Source organism: Leptosomus discolor, chromosome 1 (assembly GCF_034619465.1).
Source record: "Leptosomus discolor isolate bLepDis1 chromosome 1, bLepDis1.hap2, whole genome shotgun sequence".
In the NCBI taxonomy this organism is placed as follows: Eukaryota; Metazoa; Chordata; class Aves; order Leptosomiformes; family Leptosomidae; genus Leptosomus; species Leptosomus discolor.
Genome location: NC_141391.1, coordinates 22,875,443 through 22,888,505, shown reverse-complemented (window position 1 = coordinate 22,888,505; position 13,063 = coordinate 22,875,443).

Sequence of the window (13,063 nt, the reverse complement as noted above, 5' to 3'; positions counted from 1 at the left end):
TGATGCTAGGGAGATGACATAAGAAGTTCTTGTTTTGTGAGCTAGAAGTTACCTCGGCTGAGCCCTGGAAGCTGAGCATCTGTGTTCTTCTGGTCTGTTGAAATGTGAAATGAGATAGGGCTAGTGAAAGCCACCGTGAAAGTTGCTCTTAAAACCAGAAACTATGAGAAGGCCTATGAAATGCAAATAGTCAGTATCAGGTATTTGTTGATAGATAACAAATGATGTTTGAGCTGCTAGGTTGAAGAATCTGAGTGGCCTGTATGAAAGTGAGTCCTGTGCAGAGGCGTTGGTGTTGGGGTAGTCAAGCTGCTGATGTGCAGAAAAACCTGAAAAACACTTTTGACCGTACTTTATTTTCTATTCATCCTAATTTTGAGAATGCAAAGGAAATTTTGTAAGGATGAGTTTTTGGTGGCAATAATTCAAGCTCAAGGCAAGACGCTGCCACTTCCAAAATTACGTTCTGTGGTGAAATACCAACAAGTGGAAGGGCTGTTCGGTGGCAGAAATCAAACATAAGCCGTCTTTGCTGGCAGGGAGGGTGGGAAGGCAAAAAAGCAATATTAGTGCACTGAAAGAATCTAATTTTGTAGTGATAAGCAGTACAATTTCTTTAAGTGAATACTTTAAGTTTAAAGCTTTAAGTTGTATTTAAATACAAAATGGTATTGCTTATTTTCATTACTCTTGTGAAATTTAAATAAGGTTCTTTACCAGGAATGATTTTTAAACTAATTGTATAAAATAGTGAGAAAAGGTGGCTCTTGTGAGTATAATAATTGACCATATACAGTAAGCTTTAGCATTATTCAACTAATTCAAGTACTGTTAAATCCTTTGATTTACTTCACTGTGCCACAATCTAATGGAAGCAGAAGTTAATCTAGAAGATGCAATTAATAAACTACTTACATCCCTCGTGTAATATTGAAAATGAATTATTTTTCTCTATATATTTTGAACACTCGTCTCCACACATCCTCCACAACATCCTTCTCTCTAAATTGGAGAGACATGGATTTGATGGGTGCACTGTTTGGTGGATGAGGAATTGGTTGGATGGCCACATCCAGAGGATGGTGGTCAACAGCTTGAAGTCCAGATGGAGATTGGTGATGAGTGGTGTCCCTCAGGGGTCCATACTGGGACCAGTGTTATTTAATGTCTTCATCAATGATATAGACAGTGGGATCGAGTTCACCCTCAGCAAGTTAGCTGATGACACCAGGCTGAGTAGTGCAGCTGGCACGTTGGAGGGAAGGGAGGCCATCCAGAGGGACTGTGACAGGCGGGAGAGTTAGGCCTGTGTGAACCTCTTGAGGTTCAAAAAGGCCAAGTGCAAGGTCCTGCACCTGGGTTGGGGCAATCCCCAGTATCAATACAGGCTGGGGGATGAAGGGATTGAGAGCAGCCCTGTTGAGAAGGACTTGGGGGTACTGGTGGACGAAAAGCTGGACATGAGCTGGCAATGTGCACTTGCAGCCCAGAAAGCCAACCGTGTCCTGGGCTGCATCAAAAGCAGCGTGGCCAGGAGGTCAATGGAGGGGATTCTGCCCCTCTACTCTGCTCTGGTGAGACCCCACCTGCAGTGCTGCATCCAGCTCTGGGGCCCCCAGGACAGAAAGGACGTGGACCTGTTGGAGCAGGCCCAGAGGAGGGTCGTGGAAATGATCAGAGGACTTGAACACCTCATATCAGGACAGACTGAGAGAGACGGGATTGTTCAGCCTGGAGAAGAGAAGGCTCAGGGGGGACCTTATTGTGGCCTTTCAGTACTTAAAAGGGGCTTATAAAAAAGATGAGGACAATCTTTTGGGCCTGCTGTGACAGGACAAGGGTTAATGCTTTTAAACTAAAAGAGGGTAGGTTTAGGCTAGATACAAGGAAGAAATTTTTTACAATGAGGGTGGTTAAACACTGGAACAGGCTGCCCAGAGAGGTGGTAGAAGCTCCATCCCTGGAAACGTTCAAGGCCAGGCTGGACAGGGCCCTAAGCAACCTGATCTAGCTAAAAATGTCCCTGCTCACTGCAGGGGGGTTGGACTAGGTGGCCTTTAAAGGTCACTTCCAACCCAAACTGTTCTCTGATCCTGTGATTCCCTCCCATGTCTCCATGGAAGTGGGCTCAGGGATCACCGGGAGGCAGGAGGGAGGATGTCTGTCTGCTGCCTGCCCCTCCAGCCTGCCTGGGGACATAGTGACGGGCAGTTCCATAAACAAGCTGCAGATCACCAGGGCTCTGGCTCTTCAAACTTGGGAGAATGGTGTTATAAAGGAAGAAATAGTCTGCCTATCAGTATGGGAAAATAGGCAGCATTTAACCCATTCAAAAAGAAACAAACTTAAGCATTACAGAAATTCCTGCAGGTGGGTTTTGAGGAAGGTTGCCTTCCAAGATCTGATGTTTCTGCTCTCTTCAATGGCAAGCTCTGATATTTTGTGAAAAAATCAGAGCTGGATTTTCACTGAAGTGAAAAAGCCAGTGCTCTCCTGTGCTACTGAGGACTCCCTGTTCCTTTTCCCCTGTCCTGCATCCCAGGTGACTTTTGGTGAATTCCACAAACACCATTTATCTTTGAGAGCTTTCCCCAGGTGGACATGACACTTGTAACAAATATTTCATGATTAAGCCTTTGTCTAGCTGTGGTCAGCCTCATTTCTAATGCTTGTTACCTAGTTAACCTAGCACATGAAACCTGGGTACCGTGGACATGCTCTTACTGCAGGTAAGACCACTCGAGGGACCTCAAGTGCAGCTGTTAGGAGGGAATATGATGGGGAAATGGACTTGTTTCAAGAGTCATGGAGCATCGTTTTCTTTCAAAATATATTAGTGGCATGGAAGAAGGTGAGCATTTCTGATAAAGTTCATTGCAATAGTAAATGTTAGAAACAAGTCAGTAATATTGAGCAGTCCAGATTGTTTTGGAAGCTGCAGGCAGCTGAATGATACATGACAATTTAAGCAATATATTTTCTATAACATTTAGAAGCAGAAGATCTAAAACATTTTCACAGGGCAGATGCATGCTGGAAACATGCAGCCGTTGTCATGGTTAACCATTGGAAAACAGCTCTGTGCTCAATCCCACAACAAGATTCCTAAAAGTCCCTTGAGGAAGGATGTGTAAGGGAGTATTAAGGAAATCAAAGGTGCTGTTGCTGGGGTCTGAGGCATGGGCAGTACCTGGGACCTGCCGGTTTCTAATATGAATGCTCTTGTAGAGTTAACGCATGACAGCTGGAAAGACTTTAAAAAAAAAAAAAAAGAAAAAAGGAGTGACAAAAATTATGAGAGGCTGCTTTATGTTGTTTGTTCAAGAACCCTTCTTTCCTCATCTAATTGGTAAATAAACCATAATGCATAAAAGTAATTGGAGATTTCGTCATTTTAAAGAGGTGTTTACGTATCTGGTGACATCGCTGACAGGCAGCTAATGCAGCTAGGTAGGCCTGGTAATGGTTTGCTCCAGGCTGAGTAAATATCATAAACACTTAAGGGTGAGAAGCCCTCAGGAACAGTAAACATGACTAGCTCATACCAATAAGTAAAGATTTCACTGTTGGATGCAAAATTGCAGAAATGTGTATTTAATGTGTACAAGCAAACTAATGGCTTCAGCTAGATACATTGTACAGGGGTGCTGTTGGGATCAGCATTTGATGGTACAATTTCTCTTAAGGAATGTTTTTCCTGTAGTAGGTGGGCAGGGAGTCAATGCTACGTAAAGTCATTGATGTCATCCCAGGGCTGCTGACAGGAGGGACCAGAGATCCTGAGACCGATGTATGAGGCAGCCGCGTCCATCCTTACATGCCACGGCTGCTGCGGTGTCAGACCGCTGAGGTTCATTTTATGGTATGTCGCTGAGTCCTGTAAGGAAAGCCTTTTAGTCTGGCGATCAGCTTTCCAGTGGAGACTGCTATGCTTGAAGAATCTCTTCAGTCTGTTATTTTAAATTATGTATGCCCCAAAGCAGGTATAAATGAATGCTCCTACTGTGTCCATTAGATAGGCAAATGGACAGCTCATAAATTCAGACGTTGTTCTGTTTCATGTTCAGTCAAATAGACTTTGATGGTTGTAATGTAGCAGCACAAAGGCATTTTGAGTTTTGTGAATGCGAGAAGGAATATTAATTCAGTTCAGCTTTATTCCTGAGAAGTCCAATAAAAAAATTAAGGAAGAGCCTTTCACATATTTTGTTACATTGTTTTCATACCTTGGTGAAAGCTGCTTCTCTTCAGCTTTAACGAAGGGTGCAGTAGCTGAAAGGAAGCTTTTCCCACGTGAAGGAGGAGGGTGAGAAATTGCAAAATGAGTTTACAAGATCGCTGACAGAAATATTTCTTGGGGCTTACAGAGGATCCCTTTCTATGAAAGTGGGAGAACTACAGATAGAATGTAAGTCCCTACATGAGGCAATAGTTTGTTTGAAGTGGCATACCAGTAAAATTGGGGTTTTTTCTTCCCAGCTCTTCTGCGTTTTTGAAGAGGGCATGGAAAAGCCCATCAAAAGAGTTCATAAAGGTTAAGAACTTTATGGTTGTCAGTGATTTTGAGGTTCTTGGGTAAAGGTATTAAATAAGTGGACTATACAGTGACTATATTATGGGCAGTACATTGTTCTGTCACATCTTACAAAGTTAAAAATGTCATGATTTCAAAACATGTTTCCTCGTATTTATGCACAACATGGAACGGCACAATTGCTCAGCTAAATGAACAGGACATTTTCAATTATAAGGTGCCATTACCTTTGTGTTTTCTTGTCATTTATGAAATCAACGGGTGGTTAATTAAATTGCTCCTTTGGACTCTTCTGAAGACTGTGTATTAATTATATTTTAGTGGTGATGTGCACATTTCTCAACTTTTTAATGAGGGTAAAAGTTGTTTACCTCTTCCTTCAGGAATATGTTTTTTTTCCTTGAGGTTAGTATAATGCAGGGTTTTGTGGTGGTTTTTTCTTTCTTTCCAATAAAATCTCATTATTGAGCTGCTCATTGCAATCATGTGGCATGCTTAGTTGAAATCAAATCTTAAAATCTTAGTTTTCCTGCTGCAAAGCACTGCTAAAACTACAGAGTCTGTGTGTTAAACCCCGTGTTGATGGAGGAGAACATGCTTCCTCTCTCTCAGGAGGAGAACATGCTTCCTTTAGCCATTCAGCTCTTTTGCAGACATGTCTCCTGAAGGCAATTTTGGGGCTCAAACCCAGAATTTCAGTTCAGCCCATTGGCTGAGCAGGCAGATTCTGGCTGTCCTCCTCCACCTTCATTGTTAGTGAGAGGTGTGCTGGTGTTTGGGGGGAACTTTGCAGTGGCAGGGCTGGGCTAGGGAGCAACTTCCGTGCAGCAGGGTGAGGACTCTGCTTTTACCCCCTTCCTTTGCAGTGTGGCACTTCACCACACCATTTCACAGGACATCTAAGGTTGTGGTATCTTAGCCAATGCCATTTCCAGCCATGACTTTCTTTTTATTTTAATTAATGACACTTGTGTGCTAAAGGAGGCCCATGTAGGTGTAGTATTGGTGTGTTGACAGAGGAACACTGTAGCCAGGGTTAGTTTATGTTGGTTCTTCAGATGAAATGGTGTTTTACAGGCAAATGCTCAAACCCAGAGAAAGCACCCCTAGCCTAGCATAAATATCATTGACATCATCATTTTAATGCTGTTGGAAATGTCTCTAGCAGAGGTCAAAAGTTTTCGTAGCACTCTCTAGGTCTTTGAAATACCATTGCAGGTTTTATCTCATGGAAAGGAGCAGAATGCCCTCACTTCTGATCAGACAATTTATTTAACTGGTCTGGTGGCCTCACCAGGGGTGATGTCTCGTCTAGGCTATGCAGCTCTCCTGTGAACCAGAAGCATATCAGTCCTTTTCGTGACACTGTTTATTCAAGCTCATTTGTTTGAGGCCATGCCAAGCCAAGAGGAGTCAAGAAAAACAGTTTTGGTAATTTTTCAGGTGGGTAATTTACTTTGCAATTGTGTTTTTTCAAGTGGAGGGTGGTATAAAGACCACCCTGAAGTCTTCTGAAGCATCCACTGAGACCTCAAACTGAACCCTTCGCTGCTGGAGCATACTTGTCCACTGCTGATTTATAGTGGTGGGTGTAGGTTTAGGGGGTGTTTTTCATCCACTTCATGAGACTAAGTATGTGAAGGGAGAGGATGGTGTTTTGAGGGATATGGTGGGTTTTGCATTTAGCTGGCTGTAGACTCTCCTGCATGTTATTTGTATTATGTCCAGTATAAGGGAAAAATAATACTTAAGTATTCGGTTTGAAAGTGGAGTTGTTGAAGTCCAATATACTGGTCTTTATAAAAGCTGCCATGGAAAATAGCGTTTGTAGTTTGTGTCTGCAAATATGCAGTATACCTGTTGTTCAGAAAGCCAGGAAGTTAGTTAATTTGAAAGAAAACCAGAACACCCTGTTGTTTGGGGTTTTTTTACTTCTTTTTTTAATTAACAAAAGCAGAGTAATTTCAGGATGTAAAACTGACTTTCTGCACTGAATACCCCTCTAGTACTGATTATACAGAAATTGAGACTTTTTCCAGAAAGTATGTGCAGTTTTAAGAACACTTTTCAACATTTAATTTTATTTTCCTTTTTTAAAAAGCAGAATTTTCTTAAGTAGAGGAGGGGAGGAAAGAAAAATAACATTATATAATCCACTTTGTTGTTTTTCTTGCAAACACTGTGTTGCTTTACATGATGTTATTCATAGCACATGGAGAGCACGACAGAGACTTGAAATGTCCTGTATGTGTTGTAAAGCCACTGTATACATGGAGTTACTGTAAGTATTCCTCTGTGTGTGATACCTGCCCATGCTCGCCGGGTGTGCTTACAAAACTGTGATGTGCTAGATGTAGTAGCACCGTTTCATTATGCATTCATCAGAAATTGCTGGCGACATTTTAGCCTGCGGTTAATTTTAATGTTAGGTTTAGGATTTGAAAAGGGCACAGTGTAAGAGAGCGCCTGCAGATCTTTTACTCTGGCTTCTGCTCTGGTTGGTGTTTGCTAAGCCACAGCTATTAGGGCTTCACTGGTATTCGTGCGAGGTTAGATGATTAGATGAATTTACTGCTTTAAGTAAATCGAAGCCTGAGAGCTGCTTAGTGGTTATAGGAGGGGCTGGTCCTGTTTTAATTACCGACTGGTGAATTAATTTGTGTATACCGGCATGCCAACAACCTTTTTCCTTGAAGTTCCCTGTTGTCATGTGATATCCCCTCCTCCAGGAGAAAAACAGTATATTCTTCTTTATGTTGGGCAGGTATGCTGTGTTCCCTCCTCACCTCTGCTGGGATGGAAGGGTAAGAAAGGTAGACTAAAAAGGTGATGAAGGGAAGGGGCTTTCATGCTCTGTGTTGCAGGTTTTGTAACAGATCCTCAGTGCCAGCTGCCAAGGAATCGTACCTGGGTGTTTCCGGGGCTCTGCTCGGCATTTTAAAGATGCTTTTCTTCAGAGGCTGGGTGCCGAGTGCTTAATTGCAGGTTAGACCCTGTGACGAGAATTACAAACAAGAAATGAAGGGAATGTGTTAGATTCGGCTTGTTTCAAATGTGTAGGCTATTCTAACCCGAAGTGTAAAGTGAGTCTCTCTTTTGAATTAGCTTGTTTGTGCTTTTTGTCTATTTTTTTTTTTTTGGGGGGGGGGGGGGGGGGAGCATTTCTCCTTCTGAGGGTTTTTCCTCAATTATCTGATTGTCTGATATGTTGCATTTAACAGGTTGATGCTTTGCAGAATGTTGTGGTCAGGAATCTAAACTTCACTTGCATGAATACAAAGGCTCTTTCTGGTGATTTGCATATATCTATATGAATTTTTAAAGGTTAAAAAATCTTAGCTTTGCTCAGTTGTAAAATTGAAGTTTAAAAACACATTTCCTGAATTACATGAGATTTCTGACATCTTTGTAGTCAGGAGGTGAGAAGAAGTGAAATAAAAATGGAACATTTATGCTGATATAAGCAGAGGTCAGTGTACGTTCTGTCTGAAATCTAACCAACGTCCTTCTTTCTCGCAGCTATTTGTATTATTTATAAATGCATGAGATGTGTATCGAGAGGGAAGTAAGCTCTTAAATGTGAAAGCTCTTTGGTCTCCTAGGATACGTATGTAGTAATAGTTGTACAGTTATCCATAAGGTATTATTCCAGTAGGCATCCTAGAAACCCTGGTAGACTTGCAGATAGCCTTTATAACCACCTTGCAAAATAGGTTTCTCATTTCGTTGGGCATTGTGCGGTGCATGTGAACTTTAAGTAACATAAGTCCTCTGGTTAAGACTTTTTTAAAACCAAAAAGGAATGATATACTTCTGAAAAACAGAAGGAGAAACAGAAGATCATTCATGCACTTGTTCCTTCTTTTTACTAAATCTCTTTGCTTTCAGGACTTCTTGGTAGTAAACCAAAAGTTAAGAGCTCTAGTGTGTTGGTATTTTGAAATAGTTGCATTATTCAAAGTGGAGAAGTTTGTCCTAGAAGAATAATTCCTGTTTTGCTGTTTTCCAGGATTTGAGGAGGGGAAGGAGGGAGAGAGAAAAATGGGAGAGCAAGAGAGGCATCAGATCTGACTGTTAGGAGGTTTTATAATTGAGGATTTGAAATTTTTGGTGAAGTTCAGCGGTTTTGTTTGTGTATTTTCTTACCTTAAGCATGTACCGATGTTTATGATAATTATTTGGGACAAGGTTTTATAGCTAGTTCATCATATGCTTTGACCTCAAATTTGCAGCTAAATAGGAATCTCTGAGGCAAAGCGTCCCCTCAATTACATTCACAAGTCTGAAGGGAGTCAGGAGGGCAGTGGAGAACATGAGTCTTCAGCCAGCCAGAGCCCCAGCAAATGAGCTGTTCTCCAAATCCAGCATCCAAAAAAAAAATCCATCATTATTCCATATGGGAAAGGTGCAGTGCTTTACTTTCATTTACGTAGTGAAAAAAAAAAAACAAACCCAAGACTCTTTGTAAACCCTTTGAGCTTTATATTCACTTCCATTTAGTAATAGGGGTTGGCTGAAGCTAAAGCAACACAACATGCTTTAACAACAAAATAAGTATTAGTTCAGAATTTAACAGTATTGAAACTTCCTGTTCAGTTAAACTGGTCTGTATGGACAAACAGTAAATTTGAGTTCATATATTTCCAGTTCTGAAGTTTATAAAGGGAAATGTATGCAAATTACTCCTTTTAGCTAAGATATGCAATATTATTGCAGTAGCTTTCTAGTGTAACTTTTTGGTTCTGTGAAAGGTTTTACTTTTTCCATCTTAAAATTGTTCAGCTAGGATGGCCTTTTTCGGGACTCTTTCCTTTTCCCTATATGTTTTCTTTACATTTACTCAATATATGGAGGCAGACTAGTTGCCTGGGATTTTACTTACTGTTTCAGTATTCTCATCGCATATGACTCATAATTAAGAGACGATGTTGCTTGTAGTTGAATCTACTGCTTTTAAAGTAAGTTGTCTCCTTTGAATGAAAATCTCACCATGTTCTTGACTGCAATTCTGGTTTTCAGATTGCACACAGAAAGGACAGGATGAAGGCTTTTGATTACCTGATTTGCACACCTCTTTGTTCATTAAATTGGAATTACTGGCTTTTTAACTCTCAAGACCAGTGAAAATCAAGGCTGGTTTTTATTGCAGTATTAAACAGCTTTTTACAGAAATATGAAAAGTTGTTTTCCTGACCCAAATGTCTGTGTCTATCTGGAAACAAATAACTATAGAGTAGACTATATTTTGTGTGGGTTCCCTCATACTTCTCTATATTTCAAGCTTGATGCAGAAGAGACCCTTCTTGTGATAAAGTGTGCTCTCATTTTCTAGGTGTTCCTTAGCTTTTTAGCAACCCGGTCAGGTGAAGATGACTTGTGGTATAGTCTCTTTGACCCACTAGACCCTGTTCCTGTGAGCCACTGGACTGCTCTGAATTTGATAGTGAGTTTGAGTCTTTTACAAGTTTCTTGCAAGAGCTGGATTTTATGAACTCACAATTTGCAGGTCAACTTGTGGCTTGAATCCACATTTTTGCTGATAGGAGCAGAGAAGCTTGGAAGTACGTTATTTCCAAATACTCCTTCACATGCTAGTGCCATTGCATTAAGGTAGCCTGGCCTTCTCAACACAGCTGCTGGTGCTGCTGTTTCTGTATGAAGTATAGGCAGGTGTCTACAGCAGCTCTGGACCTTGTGTAGCATTTCTGGGCTCTCGTCGTCTTGGTGCACAGCCCTGCTCCCTTTTTATGAAAAAGAGATATGTCCCATGGGAACGTGAGTCTCTATCTCAGAGACAGCGTAATCTTTTGGGTTCATTTGCACAGCTTTCAGTGCAGTAGGAGCATAGTCTGTGATGATTTCTGGCTCTTGGACAATATAGCAATTAAAAAAAAGGTTTATAAAGTTTAAGAAATGTTTCATGTAAGTATCTGGCATCAAACGTGTGAAAGTGTTTGGCATGGGTTAGGAGTGAAAAAAAACCAAGTATGGCAATAAATGAGAGTTTGAGTTTTTTATGTCTGTGAACCTAACCTAACTTGTTGAGAAGTGCTTGGTTTGGGAAAATGAGCGCTGTGGTTAAGGAGTGCAAAGAGGATGGGTACTCTGGAGGCTGTACCGTCTGCCTCTTAAAGACCTTTTTCCAAAAGCAATGCTAATGAAGTAATATCCTTCAAAGCAAGACTGGTATTTTAAGAGCTAGCTCTTAAGGGTTGAATACATGGAATAAATGAGGAAGTGAAAATTGTATCATCCCCCACAGAATCTCAAATGCAAAATTTCAGCGTGCTGAGAAGAGATTGGGCAGGGAGGAGGAGGAGGAGGAGAAGGTTGGCTCCTTCCCAATGTAGCATGCTCCTGTCAGCCTCTGTTGCTGGAACCATTTTGACCACGGACACAGAAAAGTGGTGCCTGAAGTTAGGAATCTGAACGTCCTACCTGATGGGGCTCTTTAGTGCATCGCTCCTTTCCCACTCTTCCCAAAATGTGGTGAACCAGAATTCCCTACTGGTGTGAGTAAATGCCATCTTCTATATGTTTTGCAAATTCTTGATTACGTATCTGAGAACTAAAATGCGTTTTTCTTTCGTAATTCTAAGCTGTTGATTTTTTAACAGCTCAGCTTTTGTTCATTAGAGGAGCATAGCAGTTGGAGCCCTGATGCCTCCCCACCCCAGCAAACTTCTCCTGACCTTTCCCCCTGTTTGCTTGTAGGACAAGTAGTCTTCTCTGAGCACTTAACCCTCTTGTACTTTTATTCAACAATTTTATTCTAGGTTTTTTCATTGTTTATAGTTACAGTAATGTGTCTGTTTTATATAATTTCTGCATATGGCTACTAGCTTGGTGTCTTACACAGCTGCTACCACTTACGTGCCTTTAGTTTATTTTTTTTTCCTTGATTTTGTTTTAATTTGTACTACTCACTTAGAAGGTAATGATTTTCATTTGTCTGCCTTTGTTTAGGAATCTTGTGTTTTTCAAACAAAGAGAATGAGACTACCGAGGAAAGCTACCAGAAATGCTGTAACAGCAGTTCAGCACTCACTCCTCCCTATTATTCATTCTGCAAGGGGGAGGTGGAAGATTGCCGCTTAATATTTAGCCCGTGTCATTCATTTGAGAATACATGCCAGAACCTGTTGGCCTACTGTGTGTTAGTATGTATCTTTGCTAACATTTTCACTTGAATCTTAAAGGACTGTTTTTCAACAGCCTACTGAGGTAGTTTCTTTCTGAGAGCACTAGCAGGATTCAGGTGGCACACTGCAGCAGCGAAACTTTGCACCTCAGGCAGACAAATAACTGCACTGTAAAAGCCTCCTTATCTAATAGGTGCTGAAATTCTATTCTTTATATATATATATATATATATATATATATGTATGTATGTATGTATGTATGTATGTGCAGTCAGCCAAGCTAATAGGGAAAGTAATTGAAATAAACAGCTGGCAAACATAGTTTGGGGATAGAGAAATGCTCCAGGAAAAATGTTTGGGGGTTTTGTTGGTTTTTTTTTCATTCACAAATGTTGTCTCCACTCTTTCCTGGTGGCTGTGGAATTACAAGGGCTGAAGTGGAGAGTGTATGATTCCTACAGTTGGACTAAAACCAAATGCAACTCTGTCTTTGCCTCCTTATTCTTTGCTCTGTCAAATCTGTATAACCAGCCTTAACTTTACATAGTCAACTCAATGTCCATTTTCCTCTCTTGATTCTGTCTGGAGGATCAAGTACTAGTCTACTGTGTATGTAAAGACCTATTTACCTACAAAATATTTAAATGTTTTTTATTGAAGATAATATTTGTATATTTAAGACTACAGCTTCTAGATCTAACATGTTCTTGTATGTAAATTCTGATAATGCATGGAGCCATTTATTTTCAGTATCTGTGTAGAGAGTACATCTGTCTGAGGTACGGTACATGTACGTACAGATAGTGTAAGCAGAAGATCTCAATGTAAAGTTTTTATTTTCTGACAAGCGTCCTACAAAATAATATGGGGGTATTTTGTATAAGTATAAAAGAGCATGAGGACAGGTCGTACTCTGCCTTTCCTGTGTGCTCAAAGCTGGCTCTGAAAAATAACCTTTTTAGATGGATCAGAAGGAAATTTCTCCCTGGAAATTAGGTGGAAAATAAGTTATGTACAGCAGCAAAGTGAAATGTCTTCAACAGAGTTAATAGGGAGAGGCGCAGCTGTTACACTAAAGTGTTAAGAATCAAAGAATTTGCCTTTATTGTGGAGTTAATTCAAGTGACAGCTAGCGGATGGCATCGTATTGTCATTCCCAGGCACAGGTAGGGACTGCTTAGGCATGGCAGCACGTTCAGGACAAGTCATCTGCTTGCCTAGGGGTGGCTGGACCAGCACAGCTTTCCGTGCTCCCTAATCACACTGGGCTGCAGACCAAGTGGGGTGGTTTCACAGGTGAACCAGGCACTCTGTGTGCGGTACCCCAGCTCGTGAGCAAGTTGCATCTCCTGGCTAATTTGTCCCGTGTGTAGGGAGCCTGAATTAA